Below are 7,028 nucleotides of genomic sequence, written 5' to 3'. Positions count from 1 at the left end.
CTGATAACTATTAGATACTGCAGAAGAAAAGACCAGTAAACTTGAGAAGATAGAAATAGGAATTACCCCAAATAAAGTACACAGTAAAAAAAGACTGAAAAAAATATCACAACCAAAATGACCTGTGGGGGAATATCAGGCATTCTAAAATATGTGTGATTGGAGGCCCAAAACAAGTAGGGAGTTAGAAAACATATTTTAAAAAACAATGGATGGACAATTTCCAAAATTGATGCAAACTATATATAACAGAGGATAATTCTCTGTGGATCTCTCACATTCCTGCATATCTTACAAGCAGAGCCATTAACTACCTTTGTTCTGAGCTATCTTTTGAAAGATGTTTGCATAGCAAATAGCCTTGGAAGACAGAGAGTCTCCCTCTACGGCCTTGGAAGATAGAAATAGTATCACTGTCTAGAGCAAAGTGAAGGTTTAATGCCTATTATAAAACATTCATGTTTCCAAAACTCAAGAGCCTTATTTGTAACACTGCTCACTTGAATATTCAGATGTCACATGGACCTCTTCACATCACCTTGTAGGATTTGGGACTGAAGGAAATGCTGATACTCTAGCTACTATTTTTGTTGTGAGTAAAAAGTACTTATGGAAACTGTGGTAAGTTAACTTGCAAGTAGGGTAAAATCCTAGAACCTTCAGATTTTGATATATATCCATGAATCCAAGCATCTCAACATATCCTAGGAAGAAGAATCATAAAACCACACAAGGAAAATCACAGTCAAGTTGTTGAAAATCAGTAATAAAGAGAAAATATTGAATGCAGCCATAGGACAAAAAGGCACATTTTATATGCAGAGGAATATAAGTAATATTGACTGAATATTTTCCATAAGAAACTCTACAAACCATAATAGAGAAATAATTTTAAAGTGCTGAAAGCAAAAAGCAAAAAACAAGCCAAAAATATATGACAACGGTAGCACAATAAAGGAGGTAGCAAATAGAAGTATACTTTTGTGAGGTTCCTTAGAATAAGGTGTTTAACAACACTTGAAGCTTAACTGTACTAAGATAAAAGTATACATCATATATCTTAGATCAGCCATACAAAAATAGAACAAAGAGACATAACTATAAGACAATAGTATAGAAAAACAGAATCATTAAAAATATTCAATTCAAATGAGGGCAAGAAAAGGGGAAAAGAAACAAAAAGCAGATGGGATTAAAAAATATACAAACTAAAAGACCTATACCCTGAAAACTACAAGATACTCTTGAGAGAAATTAAAGAGGACACTAATAAGTGGAAATTCATCCCATGCTCTTGGGTAGGAAGAATTAATATTGTCAAAATGGCCATCCTGCCTAAAGCAATCTACAGATTCAATGCAATCCCTATCAAAATACCAATAGCATTCTTCAACAAACTGGAACAAATAGTTCTAAAATTCATATGGAACAACAAAAGACCCTGAATAGCCAAAGCAATCATAAGAAGGAGGAATAAAGCAGGGGGGAATCTTGCTTCCCAACTTCAAGCTCTACTACAAAGCCACAGTAATCAAGACAATTTGGTACTGGCACAAGAAGAGACCCATACACAAGAGGAACAGAATAGAGAGTCCAGATATTAACCCAAACATATATGGTCAATTAATATACAATAAAGGAGGCATGGATATACAACGGGGAAATGACAGCCTCTTCAATAGCTGGTGATGGCAAAACTGGACAGCTACATGTAAGAGAATGAAACTGGATTACTGTTGAACTCTATACACAAAAGTAAACTCAAAATGGATCAAAGACCTGAATGTAAGTCATGAAACCATAAAACTCTTAGAAGAAAACATAAGCAAAACTCTCTTGAATATAAACACGAGCAACTTTTTCCTGAACACAAATCCTCAGACAAGGAAACAAAGACAAAAATGAACAAGTGGGACTATATCAAACTAAAAAGCTTCTGTACAGCAAAGGACACCATCAGTAGAACAAAAAGGCATCCTACAGTATGGGAGAATATATTCATAAATGACAGATCCAATAAGGGGTTGACATCCAAAATATATAAAGAGCTCATGCACCTCAACAAACAAAAAGCAAATAATCCAATTAAAAAATGGCCAGAGGATATGAGCAGACACTTCTCCAAAGAAGAAATTCAGATGGCCAACAGGCACATGAAAAGATGCTCCACATCGCTAATCATCAGAGAAATGCAAATTAAAACCACAATGAGATATCATCTCACACCAGTTAGGATGGTCACCATTCAAAAGACAAACAACAACAAATGTTGGCAAGGATGTAGAGAAAGGGGAACCCTCCTACACTGCTGGTGGGAATGTAAATTAGTACAATCATTGTGGAAAGCAGTATGGAGGTTCCTCAAAAAACTCAAAATAGAAATACCATTTGACCCAGAAATTCCACTCCTGGGAATTTACCCTAAGAAAGCAGCAGCGCTGTTTGAAAAAAGACATATGCACCCCTATGTTTATCGCAGCACTATTTACAATAGCCAAGAAACGGAAGCAACCTAAGTGTCCATCAGCAGATGAATGGATAAAGAAGATGTGGTACATATACACAACGGAATATTATTCAACTATAAGAAGAAAAGAAATCCTACCATTTGCAACAACATGGATGGAGCTAGAGGGTATAATGCTCAGTGAAATAAGCCAGGCAGAAAAAGACAAGTACCAAATGATCTCACTCGTCTGTGGAGCATAAGAACAAAGCAAAAACTGAAGAAACAAAACAGCAACCAACTCACAGAACCCATGAATGGACTAACAGTTACCAAAGGGAAAGGGACTGGGGAGGATGGGTGGGAAGGAAGGGATAAGGGGAATAAGGGGCATTACGATTAGCACACATAATGTGGGGGGTGGGGGCACAGGGAATGCAGTATAGCACAGAGAAGACAAGTAGTGTCTCTATAGTATCTTACTACACTGATGGGCAGTGACCGTAATGGGGTATGTGGTGGGGACTTGATAATAGGGGAATCTAGTAACCACAATATTGCTCATGTAATTGTATGTTAATGATATCAAAATAAAATATATATATATATACAAGTTGGTATATATATACCTATTATATCAATCATTGCAATAAATGGAATTGGTTTAAACATTCTAATAAAATGGCAGAGATTGTCATTCTATGAAAACAGAAGATAGCTATAAGACTGTTGTAAGAAATCTTTTTTGAATATAAAGACATATGTAGGTTAAGGTAGAAGTATGAAAAACTGTATATCAGGAAAATATTGTCATGGTTACATCAATATCAGATAAAGTAATTTTCAGCACACAAAAGATTCCCAACAACCGTTATACAACAAAATAAAAAACATAGAAGAAATGGGTAAATTTCTAGAAACATAGAGCCTACTAAGACTAAAGCATAAAGAAATAGGAAATATTAACAGGCTGATTACTAGCAAGGATATTGAATGAGCAAACAAACCTCCCCAAAACACAAAAGTGCAAGACTAGCTGTCTTCACCAGTGAATTCAACCAAATATTTCAAGAAAACACCAATCCTTCTCAAACTCTTCCAAAAAATAGAAGAGGGAACATTTCCAAACTTGTTTTACCCTGATAACGAAACAAGACAAGGATGCCACCAGAAAAGAACATTACAGGCCAGTATCCCTGATAAACATGATGCAAATATCTCAACAAAATATTAGCACACCAAATTCAACAATACATTAAAGGATCATACATAATGAGCAAATGGGATTTGTTCCAGAAATACAAGGATAGTTCAACATCTGCAAATCAATAAATGTGATATACCACATTAACAAAATGATGTCATCTCAATAGATGCTGAAAAAGTTTTGACAAATTCAACAACTGTATATAAGAAAAACTCCTGGATATAAAGGGAATGTACTTCAATATACCTTATTAATAAAGGGCATATATCTTAGTTATTAACTACTATTAACATACTCAATGATGTTACCTTTGAAAGCCTTATCTCTAAGATCAGGAACAAGACAAGAACAACTACTTTCATACTTTTATTCAACACAGTATTGGAATTCCTAACCAGAGCAACTGGACAAGAAAAAGCAATAAAAGTCATCCAAATTGGAAAGGAAGAAATAAAACCATCACTATTTACAGGTGATCTGATATTGTACACAGAAAACCTTAAAGACTGCCAAAAAAACTGTTAAAAGTAATAAACTCAGTGAAGTTGCAAGATACAAAATCAATATGTAAAAATATGTTGCATTTCTATACAATAATAACAAAGCATCAGAAAAATAGTAAAAAAAAAAATCCTATTTACAATTGCATCAAAAAGTATAAAATACCTAGGAATAGATTTAACCAAGGAGGTAAAATATTGTACACTAAAAACTTTAAGACATTAATGAAAGAAATTGAAGAAGACATACATAAATGGAAAGATATTCTATGCTCATAGATTAGAAATATTACTGCTTTTTATTACTACCCAAAGTAATCTGCAGATGTAATGCAATCCATATCAAAATTCCAATGGCATTTTTCACAGAAACAGAACAAACAATCCAAATATTTGGGACCACAAAAGACCCCAAATAGCCAAAGCAATCTTGAGAAAGATGAAAAAAACTGGAGGCACTACACTCTCTGATTTCAAACTACATTACAAGGCTATAGTGATCAAAACAGTATGGTACTGGCATAAAAACAGACATGTAAATCATTGGAACAGAATAGAGAGCCCATAAATCAACCCATGTATATATGGTCAATCTATGGCAAAGTATGCAAGAATATACAATGAGGAAGGACAGTCTCTTCAATAAATGGTGTTGGGAAAACTGGACAGCCATTTGCAAAAGAATGAAACTGGATCACTGTCTTAAAACATACACAAAAATTAACTCAAACGGATTAAAGGGTTTAACATAAGACCTGAAACAGTAAAACTCCCAGAAGAAAACATAGGCAGTAAGCTGCTTGACATTGGTTTCACAATTAGTTTTTTGATTAAACAACAAAGGCAAAGGCAACAAAAGTAAAAGTAAGCAAGTGTGACTACATCAAACTAAAAAGCTTCTGCATAGGAAAACCATCAACAAAATGAAAAGGTAACCTACTGAAAGGGATAAAATATTTGCAAATGTTATATCTGGGAAGGAACTAATATCCAAAATATATAAAGAACTTGTAAAACTCAATAGTGTAATAAACAAACAATTTGATTTAAAAAACAGGCAGAGGCTCTGAATAGACATGTTTCCGAAGAAGACAGACAGTTGGATAACAGGTACATGAAAATATGCTGAACATCAGGCAAATGCAAATCAAATGAACATGAGGTATCAACTCACATCTGTCAGAATGGCTATTATTAAAAAAACAAGAAATAACAAGGACTGGAGAAAAAGGAACATTTTTCTCCGCCACCTTTTCGGTGAAAATGCAGATTGGTACAAACACTGGGGAAAACAGTATGGATGTTCCTCAAAAAACTCAAAATCAAACTTCCATATGATCCAGCAATTCCACTTTTGTGTACTTATCTGAAGAAAATAAAAGCACTAATTCTAAAAGATATATATACCCCCACATTCATTGCAGCATTATTTATGAAAGCAAGACATGGAAACAGCATAAGTGTCTGCCAACATTTATAAATGGATATATATTGATATAATCAATATATCAATGGATAACAATAAATGGATATATGTTGCCAACAAGATAAATGGATAAAGAATATAAATGGATATAGATATAAAATGGAATATTATTCAGCCATAAAAAGGAAGGAAATCTTGCCATTTGGGACCACAGGGATGGACTTTGAGGGTATTATGCTAGGTGAAATAAGTCAGACAGAAAAAGATAAATACCATATGATCTCAAGTATATGTGGAATCTAAAAGAAAAAATGCAAAGCTCATAGAAATAGAGAACACATTGGTGATTGCATGACAGAGTGGGGGCAAAATAGGTGATGGACATCAAAAGCTACCATTTCCAGTTATAAAATGAGTAAGTCATAGGGATGTAATGTACAGTATGGTGGCTATTGTTAATAATACTGTGTTGCATATTTTAAAGCTGCTAAGAGAGTAGATCTTGGAAGTTGTTATCACAAAGAAAAATATTAGTAACTATGTATGGTGATGAATGTTAACTAGATTTATTGTGGTGATCATTTTGCCATATATACAAATATTGAATAATTGCATTGTACATATGAAACTAATATAATGTTATATGTCAACTATACCTCAATAAAAATAAATAATGAAAAACAAAATTTTTAAAAGTTGTCTCTGATAAAGAGCCTTGTCCCTGATCCCTTGTATCTGAAACATAATATATATATATATATGTTTATATGTATATTTTCCAATTCAACAATAATCAATCTGATAAAAATTGGCAAAAGATTTTAGTGGACACTTCAAGTAGATATGTAAGTGTAAAATAAGACATTCAACATCACTCTTCATTAAGGAAAGACAACTTAGATCTGTAATGACACATCCACTAACATGACTTAGGTTACAAAGACTGATCATGCTGAGTGTTAACCTAGACGAGAAGATGAATGAAACTCTTCAGCATCGCCAGTAAGAATGCAAAATAGTTCATCCACCTGGAAAAGAGTTTGAAAGTTTCTTACAAAGTTAGACATTAACTATAAAACTCAGCAATCCCACTAATATATGTTTACCCAAGAGAAATAAAAAATATATATTAATGATAAACACGTTGTTGGTTTTTCTTAAGAACTCATAACCTGTCACTCCCTTTTAATATGAAAGAGGAAGGGGTCTTTAAATATACATAATGGAATACTTAACAATGAAATTAATTGGTTTCTGGGATTTGTTTCAAAATAACCCAGGACGTGGAATTTGATAAGACAAAATATTACATGGGTTTAATATTGCTTTAATTAGATAAGCTGTACATGGGGGTTCATTATACTATTCTTTCTACTTTTGCATGTAGCTTTTTAAAGAAAAATAGTCCAGGGGAGAAATCCCTAAGGTATCTCCTCTTTAATCTGAAAT

Source organism: Manis pentadactyla, chromosome 11 (assembly GCF_030020395.1).
Source record: "Manis pentadactyla isolate mManPen7 chromosome 11, mManPen7.hap1, whole genome shotgun sequence".
In the NCBI taxonomy this organism is placed as follows: domain Eukaryota; kingdom Metazoa; phylum Chordata; class Mammalia; order Pholidota; family Manidae; genus Manis; species Manis pentadactyla.
Note: the sequence above shows the minus strand (reverse complement) of the source record.